The sequence below is a fragment of the Schistocerca nitens genome, chromosome 1 (genome assembly GCF_023898315.1).
Source record: "Schistocerca nitens isolate TAMUIC-IGC-003100 chromosome 1, iqSchNite1.1, whole genome shotgun sequence".
NCBI classification, from domain to species: domain Eukaryota; kingdom Metazoa; phylum Arthropoda; class Insecta; order Orthoptera; family Acrididae; genus Schistocerca; species Schistocerca nitens.
The window spans coordinates 965,411,178-965,424,824 of record NC_064614.1 but is presented as its reverse complement, the minus strand read 5'-3'; positions in this window follow the sequence as shown (position 1 = coordinate 965,424,824).

The window sequence follows — 13,647 nt, the reverse complement described above, 5'->3', positions numbered from 1 at the left end:
CATTTCAACGCAATAGAGCTGATTTGGGCTCAGGTTAAGCGGCATATTGCTGAAGAAAATAAGAAATACACATTAACCCAAGTGGAACGCCTTTTGAAAGAGGCAGTTGAAATTGTGACATCGGAAGACTGGCAGAAGGTAGTGCATCACGTGAAAGGAGTGATACAGGACGCATGGAACAATGAAGGTATCTTACAACAAAGTGTCGAAGACTTGATTATATCTGTCAATACGAGCAGCGACACGGATAGTTCCACTGACTCTGACTCTGAATTAAGCGGTGTTTTCGCATTGTCTGGTTAGTGTGTAGTGTACTTACTGCCATTAAATAGTGTGTTTGTGAATTTATTTCGATTAATTCTTATTCTTGTTGTGAGACTAAGAAATACTGTTTGACCAGCTCTCGACATCTCCATACGGTAAGTTAGACTGAATTTTAATTCTGTTTCATTTTGTATATACACGAAGATGTTATTCAATGTGTGTAATAGTTTTCGAGATTTCGAGATTTGCAATCTAAAGAAGAAAACTTTTCCGGACGCGAAAATTTCTCACACTTCAATAGTTAATGTAACAACGGCCCTAATTAAAATTAAGAAAATATATTTGATTTGCTTATAGATACCACTGAGACCGATACTGTATGTAAATTTCAAAATATTTACATAATATATATAGGAGATAGAGATTTTAAACGTCATACTTGTTTCGAGTTCAGTACTGATAGGGTTGCTTAAAAATTCTGTTTTCAGAAATTTATATACAAGAAACGTGATGCACTACGAAAATTTTTAAGGATTCTTTGCCGAGTGCATTATTTTGTTAATGAATGGAAAAAAATATTTTGCTGTGACACCAATAGTTTTTCAGTAATGACGTGATAAGTTAGAAGCTGTTTGCGAAATCGAGAATTTAAATGGTTTCAAACAAATTAACGTAACTCTTGTCCTAATTAAAATTAAGAATAGATATTTGACAGATTGAGAGACATTGTAGAAATATACATCATATGTGGGTTTGAAATTTTTTACTTACTTTTTGTAGAAGATACAGGCTTTAAAACGATTATCTATCGCCGGGGGTAGCGATGCGCTGAGGCGGCTGCCTCCAGCCAGTACTTGACGTGACAACGCCGCAACTTCGCAGCGCAAACGTCAAGTGACAACTACTTTAAATCAGACTATAGTAAACAAGTACTGTGCTGTGTTGAGATTTACAACTAAATGTGAATGTGAAACAGCCATTACAATTAAAGAGTGAAGTATACCCTCTACCGGCGCAACAGAAACCCTTACAGCAACAAATCAATCATTAAAGTGAATACGCCCGCCATCGGTTTTAATAACTATAGAAAAATATTTCTTTTGCTGCCCTGTGCAACCTCCCAGAGTTTGTCGGTTTAAATAATTTTCACATTGTAGTAAAAACAACCACGAAGATCTTGCAGTGCAGACTTTATTTTCGTCTTTCTCGAGATTTTTGTTTTATAGGCATTACGCCTCGAGCCAAGGCTTATTTCTCCGCCGCGGGCCACTACCTCATGCCTATCAAACGAAAATCATTAATTTTCAACCTAAGAGCCGTAGAACGTATCAGGAATTTAATTATTTCTTTCGATGAAGTTTCCTAACTGCAGTAGAGTTTAGAAAATGGAAGCCAGTGCATGTGCTTGGGGCTATGGATAGTTTGTTGAACTTTGCAGTTTCTGTCGTTGTACAACTATGCGATTGACGTGTGTTTCGAAAGAAGCGGTAGGAGCGGCTCAGACTTGAGAGCAGTTGCCGCTACTCGAAGTCAGCGGCGGCTGGCTGTCTTGCGGACTCGAGCGGCTGACGCGGAAACCGGAAAGATTTCGATAAGAGGCGAGTTTCTGGCGCGGCGTGGCGCAGCAGAGCGCCCTCCCGGGAGGAAACTCGGGACAGTCGAGAACCAGGCTTCTGGAAGCTCCCACCGGCGCGTCAGCGACGAGGGGGGTGGGCGCGGCTGGTCCAGAAATAGAATTCCGTGCGTTGCTCGAGATCAGGACGCAGGGAACTATACGCCTGCTCCAGTGGCGGTAAGGTACAGCCTACAGCGACGGCAATGGGACAGGCGCGCTGTTCCTGCCCTGCTGGCTACCTTCCTTCGTATACATGAAACCCGTTGCTCGGCTGCTGTCAGGATTACAGGAACGTTATGGTCCAACTCCAAAGATTTTGTGTCTGTTTTACTTCATTTGTTACACCAACCACGTTCATCTGTACATTCCAAGAATAGCCGAGATAAACACTGAAGCGACAAAAGTCATGGGATAGCGATATCCGTGTATACAAAATGGCGGCAGGATCGCGTACACAAGGTATAAAAGGACAGCGCATTGACGCTGTCATTTGTATTGAGGTTATTCGTGTGAAAAGGTTGCCGACGTGATTATGGCCGCACGACGGGAAAAAACAGATTTTGAACCCGGAATGGTGGTTGGAACGAGATGCATGGGACATTCTGTTTAGAAAATCGTTAGGAATCCAATATTGTGGATCAAGACTGTGTCGAGAATACCAAAACACAGGCATTACTTTCACCATGGACAACACAGCGACCGGGAGCAGCGGCGTTTTCGTAGAGTTGTCAGTGCTAACAGATAAGTAACATTGCGTGAAATATACGCAGAAATCAATATGGGTCGTATGACGAACGTATTCGTTAAGGGATTGCGCCGAAATTTGGCGTTAATGGGCTATCGCAGCAAACGACTGACGGGAGCACCTTTGCTATCAGCACGATGTCGCCAGCAGCGCCTCTCCTGGGCTCGTGACCATTTCAGTTGGACCCTAGACGACTGGAAAACCATGGTCTGGTCAGACGAGTCCCGATTTCAGTTGGTAGGAGCTGATGGTTTCGTTGAAGTGTGACACAGACTCCACGAAGCCTTGGACCCAGGTTGTCAACAAGGCACTGTGCAAGCTCACCTGATCACAAGTGCTCGCGATTGCTTTGGAGAACATTCTAGTCATACGAGCGAATGGTTTGGCCACCCAGATCGCCCCGCAGGAATCCCATCGAACATTTATGGAACATAATCGAGAGGTCAATTCGTGCACAAAATCCTGCACCGACAACACTTATGCAGTTATGGAGGGCTGTAGGGGCAGCATGACTCAGTATTGCTACAGGAGACTTGTAACGATTTGTTGAGTTCATGCCACGTCGAGCTGTTGCATTGCGCCAGGCCAAAGAAGGTCCGACACGATATTAGGATGTAATCTTTGACTTGTGGCACCTCAGTGTATATGAGTTCATGAAGTGGAGAGATATTCCGCCTTATGAAAGACGCTGTTTGCTTTCCTTTACAGTTAGGCAACATGTCGGCAACTACACTCCTGGAAATTGAAATAAGAACACCGTGAATTCATTGTCCCAGGAAGGGGAAACTTTATTGACACATTCCTGGGGTCAGATACATCACATGATCACACTGACAGAACCACAGGCACATAGACACAGGCAACAGAGCATGCACAATGTCGGCACTAGTACAGTGTATATCCACCTTTCGCAGCAATGCAGGCTGCTATTCTCCCATGGAGACGATCGTAGAGATGCTGGATGTAGTCCTGTGGAACGGCTTGCCATGCCATTTCCACCTGGCGCCTCAGTTGGACCAGCGTTCGTGCTGGACGTGCAGACCGCGTGAGACGACGCTTCATCCAGTCCCAAACATGCTCAATGGGGGACAGATCCGGAGATCTTGCTGGCCAGGGTAGTTGACTTACACCTTCTAGAGCACGTTGGGTGGCACGGGATACATGCGGACGTGCATTGTCCTGTTGGAACAGCAAGTTCCCTTGCCGGTCTAGGAATGGTAGAACGATGGGTTCGATGACGGTTTGGATGTACCGTGCACTATTCAGTGTCCCCTCGACGATCACCAGTGGTGTACGGCCAGTGTAGGAGATCGCTCCCCACACCATAATGCCGGGTGTTGGCCCTGTGTGCCTCGGTCGTATGCAGTCCTGATTGTGGCGCTCACCTGCACGGCGCCAAACACGCATACGACCATCATTGGCACCAAGGCAGAAGCGACTCTCATCGCTGAAGACGACACGTCTCCATTCGTCCCTCCATTCACGCCTGTCGCGACACCACTGGAGGCGGGCTGCACGATGTTGGAGCGTGAGCGGAAGACGGCCTAACGGTGTGCGGGACCGTAGCCCAGCTTCATGGAGACGGTTGCGAATGGTCCTCGCCGATACCCCAGGAGCAACAGTGTCCCTAATTTGCTGGGAAGTGGCGGTGCGGTCCCCTACGGCACTGCGTAGGATCCTACGGTCTTGGCGTGCATCCGTGCGTCGCTGCGGTCCGGTCCCAGGTCGACGGGCACGTGCACCTTCCGCCGACCACTGGCGACAACATCGATGTACTGTGGAGACCTCACGCCCCACGTGTTGAGCAATTCGGCGGTACGTCCACCCGGCCTCCCGCATGCCCACTATACGCCCTCGCTCAAAGTCCGTCAACTGCACATACGGTTCACGTCCACGCTGTCGCGGCATGCTACCAGTGTTAAAGACTGCGATGGAGCTCCGTATGCCACGGCAAACTGGCTGACACTGACGGCGGCGGTGCACAAATGCTGCGCAGCTAGCGCCATTCGACGGCCAACACCGCGGTTCCTGGTGTGTCCGCTGTGCCGTGCGTGTGATCATTGCTTGTACAGCCCTCTCGCAGTGTCCGGAGCAAGTATGGTGGGTCTGACACACCGGTGTCAATGTGTTCTTTTTTCCATTTCCAGGAGTGTATATATGTGAACCAATACATAGTTTGACGACTACTTACCCCTCCTCTATATGTATATAAATTACTTTAAGCAGTAATTCAGATATTCCATATTATTATAAGTTTCACTCAACAATAAAAAACCACTGAAGATAGCACAAAAGTGCTCAAATAAGTTTAGATAAAAAAGCCGGTACCTTCCATAAGGTGGAACCTCTCTTGAATTTATCCCTGCTGACACGGAATCAGAGAGAAAATGAAACACAGAATTTTTTTACTCACTGTTCTCGCTCCCAAGCTACCCTTAAACTATAAATTGAGCTCTAGTTGAAAAACATAAATACAGTACATCCTTTGGAATAAAGCATCAATAGCATTTTTAATAAAAATCTGAAATCGCTAAAATGCACATATACGCGATGATTTTTTTTTTATATCTTGAGACAACGAAAGATCTCAAACTAAACATCGGATTTAACAGTGAACAAATAAGTATTAAATATTGCAAGGCATTCTCTCCGGCGATACCAGTGTTTGAAATCTTAAATAGGAACATCCTGTTTGTGTTGTAGATTCGGATTCTGTCGGGAAAAAATACGTTTATATTGTATGTAACGCTTTTCCCATTGCGCGATAGATGGCGTTCTAATCTAAGAGTACAAGCAACACAACAGTTCGGAAACAATGTTATCTCGAGAAAAATGAATTGGTTCAAAAAAAATATTGAACTTGTAACAGCCGGCTGGAGTGGCCGTGCGGTTCTAGGCGCTACAGTCTGGAAGTGAGTGGCCGCTATGGTCGCAGGTTCGAATCCTGCCTCGGGCATGGATGTGTGTGATGTCCTTAGGTTAGTTAGGTTTAATTAGTTCTAAGTGACTGATGACCTCAGAAGTTAAGTCGCATAGTGCTCAGAGCCATTTGAACTTGTAACACCTCAGTGTTGCGCAGTTTTCTCCGTGCAGCTGTTTCGAAACATTCATTTATTCATTATTTGACTTTATCTAATTGCTTTCACGTCGTCTCTCATTTCTTAAATACGTTCCGTCATAACCTGTCCATGTTATTTATTAGAACGCAGGTTGTTACGATACAAGATAAAATTGAAATGGTTTACATTTATGGATAAATTGACAGGAATATGAACTGTCGATGGTCTTATCGTCCAAGGCTTTGTGTGTATTGATCCATTTTTCCTTGCAGAACACCACGCGACACACTGTGCAACAGCATTGGCATCCTCTTCCTGTTGTGCTACCTTTCTTCGGCAGAAACGCCAAGTTGAAGACCCCCCCCCCCCCTCTGTGTTTCAACCCCCCACCAAGCTGAACCCCATAATGAACCCTTCACTGAATGGGAATTCTTGCAGGCTCTTATCTCTTCACATGACATGGCCCAAGGCTCGGATTGGATCCACAACCAGATAATCCAACACTAGGACGTTACCCAGAGGTAATACCTACTCAGGATCTTCAACCACATTTGACTTGCAGGTGCCTTCCCCTATTTATTACCCGCCCGAACCGTGTCTTCTTTGACCTACATTGGGCATAAGATATAGCTTGGCGCCGTCACATTTTAGTTACCCTCCATGGCTGGCGTTTTCGTGGTTCCCTTCCGACTTTTACCCAGAAGTTTTTATCCCACCAGCTTTTCCAGTTTCGAATTGACACTTCACACAGCGCCTCTCATATTCAGGAGAATGGTATCCCACAAGGTTTTTGCGTCTGGTGCAGCTCCCACTTAGTAGCATGTGCTGAGCGCCGGCCCCAAGGCGCCATCCGACGGTCCTCTGCGTGGGCCGTCTTCTCTGGCTTCCAGTTTTCTCCCTCCAAAACGCGGGTTATACATTTTAGTCGCCGACCCACAGTACACCCCGATCCAGAAATTGATTTAAGCGATTAACTCCTAGACATTGTAACACAGTCCCATTTCTCGGGTCTTATGTTTGATCAGAAGTTGATGTGGCTGCCCCATATTTCCTACCTAAAGACTAAATGCATGCGGAAGCTGAATGCTCTCCGTCTCCTGGCCCAAACATCTTGGGGAGCAGACCGTGCATCTCTTCTCCATCTTTACTGTACTCTTGTCATGTCCAGACTAGATTATGGCAATCAGGTTTATAGCTCAGCGGCTCTTCCCACTCTGAAAATGCTTGACCCTGTTCACCATTAGGGGTGCGTCTAGCTATTGGTGCCTTTCACACTAGTCCCGTTAACAGTCTCCTCGTAGAAGGGGGGATGCCCCTCTGCAAATATGATGGAATCAACTCCTTGTTTCTTACACAATTACCAATCGCCATTCGCCGATTCCCTGACCAAATTCCTCTTGACAAATGAGTGATGTCTCCCTCCCGCAGATGGGATTGCCGGTTGGAATGTCTCTTTACTGGAATGTGCCCTGTGTATTCTCCCCCCCCCCCCCCCCACACACACACACACATCCCAATTCTCCATTGGATGCTGTCTAGACCATGGATTAGGACCGACCTATTCCAACGTCGTAAGGTCTCTGTCGCCACTATGGTCTTCTGGCGTCTTACGCGTTCCATCCTTGCAGAGTTCCAGGATGCTGCCATCTTCTACACTGATATTTCTAAGACGATAGGTAAGGCGGGATATGCTTTCACATCTCCTACTGGCTTAGAACATCATTTATTTCCAGGATCATGTAGTGTGTTCACAGAAGAGCTGCTACTCATTAACTGGGTCCTGCATTTTGTTACTCAGGCCTCCCTCCATAGTGTTTTAATGTGCACCGACTCAATGAGCAGCCTGCAGACAATCGGGCGAAGCTACTCTCGTCACCCTTTGGTTTCTGCTATCTATGACCTCTCGGCCCTCGGCTATGCCGCCTGCTCAGTTGTCTTTCTCTGGGTCCCAAGTCATGAAGGTATCCCAGGGAATGAACTGGCGGACTGTTTAGCTAGAGAACCCCTCCCTTTCGTCATTCCAGCTGCGGATCTACGTCAAATCTCTCTTTGCCCAAAAGTGAAATGACATTTGGTGCACTATTGCTCTCAGTAATAAACTCCGCACAATCAAGGTGACTACTGCAGTTCGGCGTTTTTTCCTTTCGCTTCTCTCGGAAGAAGTCCACTGTCGTATGCTGTCTACGCATTGGTCATACGAGGGTCACCCATTGTTTCCGTCTTGCGTAACGAACCACTCCCACAATATCTTCGTTGATCCATTATAGATCGTGGGACGACGGCTGGCATGAACTTCTTGATGCAATAATTTACTAACAGGCGTATGTATTGTAGAATTTTTTTTATGAACTTCTATGTGCTACCAGTTTCGGCATTATATTGATGCCATCTTCAGGCCCCACTCGTCATAGTCGTAAAATCGCTATACACGGAAGGAGCCATATAACTGGATCCGTGAATGAATTCGTCCTGCAACAGCTTTTGGTGGCCAGTCTGTGTCGCCTGGCCACAAAGAGCTGTTGCAGGACGAATTGATTCACGGATCCAGTTATATGGCTCCTTCGGTGTATAGCGATTTTACGACTATGACGAGTGGGGCCTGAAGATGGCATCAATATAATGCCGAAACTGGTTGTACATAGAAGTTCATAAAAATTAAAAAAATAAATTTCTACAATACATACGGCTGTTGGTAAATTATTACATTAAGAACTCCCACAATATGGTTGAAGAGCCAGACTGACGGGATCCCATATATTGGTGGAAGGTCCGCTTCTTTTGGCCCTTCGTAGGCCTACTAAGTATAGTCTTCAAAATTCCTTAATTTTAGTATTAGTAGACGATTCTCGGATGCTTGAACTGGTCCTCAGTTTACTCCGTAAAATTGGTTTTTATTTTCAAATATAAGGATTTGCTTTACTCCTGGAGCAGGGGCAGTTTGGTTGCAGTTGGGCCCTCTCTTCATGTTTTCTCGGTCTGGGACCCCATGACCACTCCCCCGTGGAAAGACCGCTCTTTTCCTCCAGTTTTTAGTTTTGGTCTACCATTTTATGCCTTCTACTGTGTATTAACTTCCTCGTTTTATAGTCTGACTCCTCTGACGGGATCCATCCACTTTTAGCAGACCATCTGTCTTCCGTAAGTAACTTTGGAATCGTGGAGCCCCATAACCTCTCTCAATCAATCTATCAAGCTTATATTGAAGTGCCAACAACGCGCGATTAAATTATTCAACGTATCACCAGTGAATGTTTGCATATTACATTGTTAAACACTTCTTAGTTGTGTTGAATTATCCCACATGCGGATAAGTGCATAGAAGGGGGCAGCGACATTTTTTGAGCTCTTACTGTGAAATACTTCTTATAGATGATCATCCCGTTGGTGAGTGGACACATCTCAAACAAGCTTTTTTCACGTTTACTAAACACGTATGTTTTCTTCTTTCCTCTTTTTTTCTTGATCCAGTGAATTTTTCTCGTGATAATAGTGTCGCCGCGCGGAGTGGCCGCGTGGTTAGAGGCGTCATGTCACGAATCGCGTGGCCCCTCCCGTCGGAGGTTCGAGCCCTCCCGCGGCGTGCGTGCGTGTGCGTGCGCGCGCGCTTGTGTGTGTGTGTGTGTGTGTGTGTGTGTGTGTGTGTGTGTGTGTGTGTGTGTGTGTGTGTTGTCCTTATCGTAAGTTAGTTTAAGTAGTGTGTAAGTCTAGCGACCGATGACCTCAGCAGTTTGGTCCCTTAGGAATTTACACAATACAGTTTCTGGACTCAGTTGCGTTATATTTGTCGACTAAAGCGCCATCTATCGCGCAACGACGAAAGTGTTACATACAAATGTTATGTATTTTTTCTCCGTAGAATCCGAATCAGCAATATAAATTGGATGTTCCTATTTAAGATTTCAAAGTTGACCCCATGTCCCACCAACAGATGGTCAACATTGGTATCGCCGGATTTTTAAAAACACTGAACACTTATTTTTCCGTTTTGAAATCCTATGCGTAGTTTTGAGATTTTTCGTTGTCTCGAGATAAAAAGTATAATCGTGAGTGTGGGTATTTTCATAAATAGCAACTCTGAAGGAGTATTTAAAGTTATGTATTTTTACTTTATTTATTTGTTGTTGTTTGTAAGTTGCAAACTCTCATTGCGCATATACATACTTATTCGTTATAGTATCCAAGCTCTGAGTTCAGCGCTCCAAACTACTGTGACTTTCTTATGAGGAGGTCACTACGAAAGGCCGAGACTTCGGTCACACCAGTGACATACTTATTAGCCTACATATCTATGCTGAACCTACTTCTGATCCAAGGATGTATTTCGGAATAAGTTTCTGATTTTAAGTTTTACTACACAGGCTCAGAAAACTAGTGCCCCATATATCTCGTTGCCTTAGTACTTCCTAACGGTTCCACATACCAAAACAAGCCACCTGACGATGTGTTGCTTAGGGTACTTCTGGTGCGACTTATCATTCCTCTCCTTCCAATCGCGTCCATCCCTCCCCTTTTGCATTTGCGAATGGTGCGTGAAGAGAATGGCTATCGATGAATCTCTGTATGGGCTGTAATTTTCATGATCGTGGTCATTTCGCGAGACGTACACTGTGTGATCAAAAGTATCCGGACACCCCCAAAAACATACGTTTCTCATGTTAGGTGCATTGTGCTGCCACCTACTGCCAGGTATTCCATATCAGCGACCTCTGTACTCATTACACATCGTGGGAGAGCAGAACGGGGCACTCCGCAGAACTCAGACTTTGAACGTTCTCAGGTGATTGGGTGTCACTTGTCATACGTCTGTATGCGAGATTTTCATACACCTAAACATCCCTAGGTCCACTATTTCCGATGTGGTAGTGAAGTGGGAACGTGAAGGGACACGGACACCACAAAAGCGTACAGGTCGACCTCGTCTGTTGACTGACAGAGACCGCCGACAGTTGAAGGAGGTTGTAATGTGTAACAGGCTAACATGTATCCAGACCATCACACAGGAATTCCAAACTTCATCAGGATCCACTGCAAGTACTATGACAGTTAGGCGGGAGGTGAGAAAACTTGGATTTCATGGTCGAGCAGCTGCTCAGGAGCCACACGTCACGCCGGTAAATGCCAAACGACGCCTCGCTTGGTGTAAAGAGCGTAAACATTGGACGATTGAACAGTGGAAAAACGTTGTGTGGAGTGACAAACCACGGTACACAATGTGGCGATCCGATGGCAGGGTGTGAGTACGGCGAGTGCCCGGTGAACGTCATGTGCCAGCATGTATAGAGCCAACAGTAAAATGTATTTGCTCAAGTGAGCGCCTGACCAATATCAGAGTAAGCATGGACGAAAAATTAATAAAGCTAACGCTGCATCACAACCACGAAACTGAACGGGCATTGTCACTTCGCAGTCGAGGGAGGTGCGAGGCATTACCAACGCCTAGTCTACCGTGACCACCTCGCATTTGCTGAAATATCTTGTTACCACGACAGGCCTGTAAACATTTTCCCCACACAAGCTACTTATAATTTGGCGCCTCTCCCTCCCCACCCTATCACCCTTTTTCTATCGCGTCAGTTTCAGCTACTAATTGTGATACAGTGTGTATAAATTTTGCGCTTAGGCGTCCTCTTTAGGCTTGGTGCCACAAGCAGTTGCTACCATACCACTCACCAAAACTTGAGGACATGACGGATAAAGTAACATAACACATTAACAACTCGATGGAAATGAATGAAAGAATGAGGAGTGAGGTCGCGTGATCTTCTCAGATGGGAGCAGGCTAAGTCTGAGGTACCCTAAAACGGCGAGAAGTGTGAATACGTACTGCACCCAAGAATATTATCGATACTGATCGTCTTGGTGGTCCAAGTACAACGGTGTGCATTGAATTTTCGCCAGTTGCATACTCGAACAGTAATGGATCTTGTCTCTTATTTATGCGCAGTACGTAAACTATTATTTACGTTCAGAGACCACTTCCAGTCGTTCAACGATACGTCGCGGTCGTTACATTCTGTATAGAAATAAAGGAGACTGTTCTTTTGAAATACGCCTATCAGTTGCAACTTTTTATTATACTTCGAGATATTGCAAGTACTGTTTTCAATTAGGACACTCCTACTGAGAAGAAATGACGAAGTTTTTCTGGCCCTGCAAGTTTTGGTCTCATACTACCCAACTGATTGTGACAATTTTTAACCACAAAAATTAATAAACATAGTATTAAAACCAACGCTCACAAGATCCACGAAGAAATGGACAACGAATAGATACACAAGTACAATGCACCTAACTTTCGTAACAAAATACGAGAAGGAATGTGCAGTACCAGTTTGATTTATTTAATTTAATCTGTAGTACTTCCCCCTCCCTCTTTCAAATAGCTTAAACATCGTGATTTTTTACATACCTTTGTACAGTTGTCATTGTAGCAACGCCTTTGTGTGAACCGTTGCATATATCTACATGACTACTCTGCAAATCACGCTTAAGTGTCTGGCAGAGGGTTCAGCGAACCACCTTCACAATAATTATCTTTTATTACACTCTCGAACAGCACGCGAAAAAAACGAACACCTATACCTTTCCATGAGACCTCAGATTTTCCTTATTTTTTAATGATAATCCTTTGTCCCTATGTTGGTCAGCGTCGACAAAATATTTTCACATTCGGAGGAGAAAATTGGTGACTGAAATTTCGTGAGAGGATCCCGTCGCTTCAAGAAACGCCTTTGTTTTAATGGTGACCCCGCCAAATCCTGTATCATGTCCGTGACTCTCTCCCCCCTATTTCTCGACAATACGAAACGTGCCGCCCTTCTTTGAACTTTTTCGATGTACTCCGTTAATACTATCTGGTACGGATCCCACACTGCACAGTCGTACTCCAAAAGAGGACGAACACGCGTAGCTTGTATAAATTTACTGTGTAAATAAATCTTTCTCTGTCTGAAATATTACTCTCTCTTGACGCCCCAAATGAGTTTCCACTCGACTTGACTGACTGGTTAGTCTATAATCAGTCTGGTTTCGGGGAGATATTTTACTGTTGACGGCCCTTCTTTCCTGAATCCGAAAGGCTAGCTGCAGAAGAGAGTTAGTTACCTAGGCAATATTGAGGTCGAGGCTTCCAGTGGTACTATGCTGCCATGCATCAGTCTCTCGTGCTTTCTTGCGTTATTTTGATCGCACCACCACCCTAAGCTGTTTGTTGCCCGTATGGAATCGTTCCGATAGTTTCATGCCTACTATAATAAAACAAAATTGGATCTTTGTTACTCCAAATTACTATAAAAACGAGAACTCTGATCTCTCAAAGCCTTCAACATCGTTGTCACATACCAGCTATTATTTCGGAAAAAAAGTTACTATCATCAGGTACGCATAGAATGTAATGCGTTGTATTACAAAAAAATGAGATGTTGCTGTGTTGGTTTCAAGTTGGGGAGAATGTTTCGACCTAAAAGAGAAATCCTCAATGTTTGGCAAGATGTCCAATACCTTGTTCTACTGAAACATACAACTCCGTGGGCAATTTCAAACGCATCATCTGCTTCCATGAATTGACGAACATAGAGAACATCGCTGATGATGAGAGGGACACTGATCAAAACCATACTAATGTAGTCATTTGTACGAGCCGTACTTTTAAGAAAACCCCTTATGCTCCTGCCTGTATTCAGGAAGCATCGAGTATCATTTTTATAACGCACGGAGGCGTGTGTTGCCACTGAGGGAAAATATAAAGCTGCATTGGAAGTGCTGCTAGTGAGTGGCGCTGGTATTCTCTTATGAATTCGGCTTCATTTAGTCAATTTTTTCCGGTTCTGTGCCAGTATTCTCGCTGGAGTTAGCAAGCCGCTTTGCGTTCTTTCCGTGTCGGAATGTTAAGTTAATCTTTCTGCCTCCGCTCGCCTCGGGTTCTCTGTAGGAAAGTTGCTTTGTCCATTCCAGTCCGGGCTAAA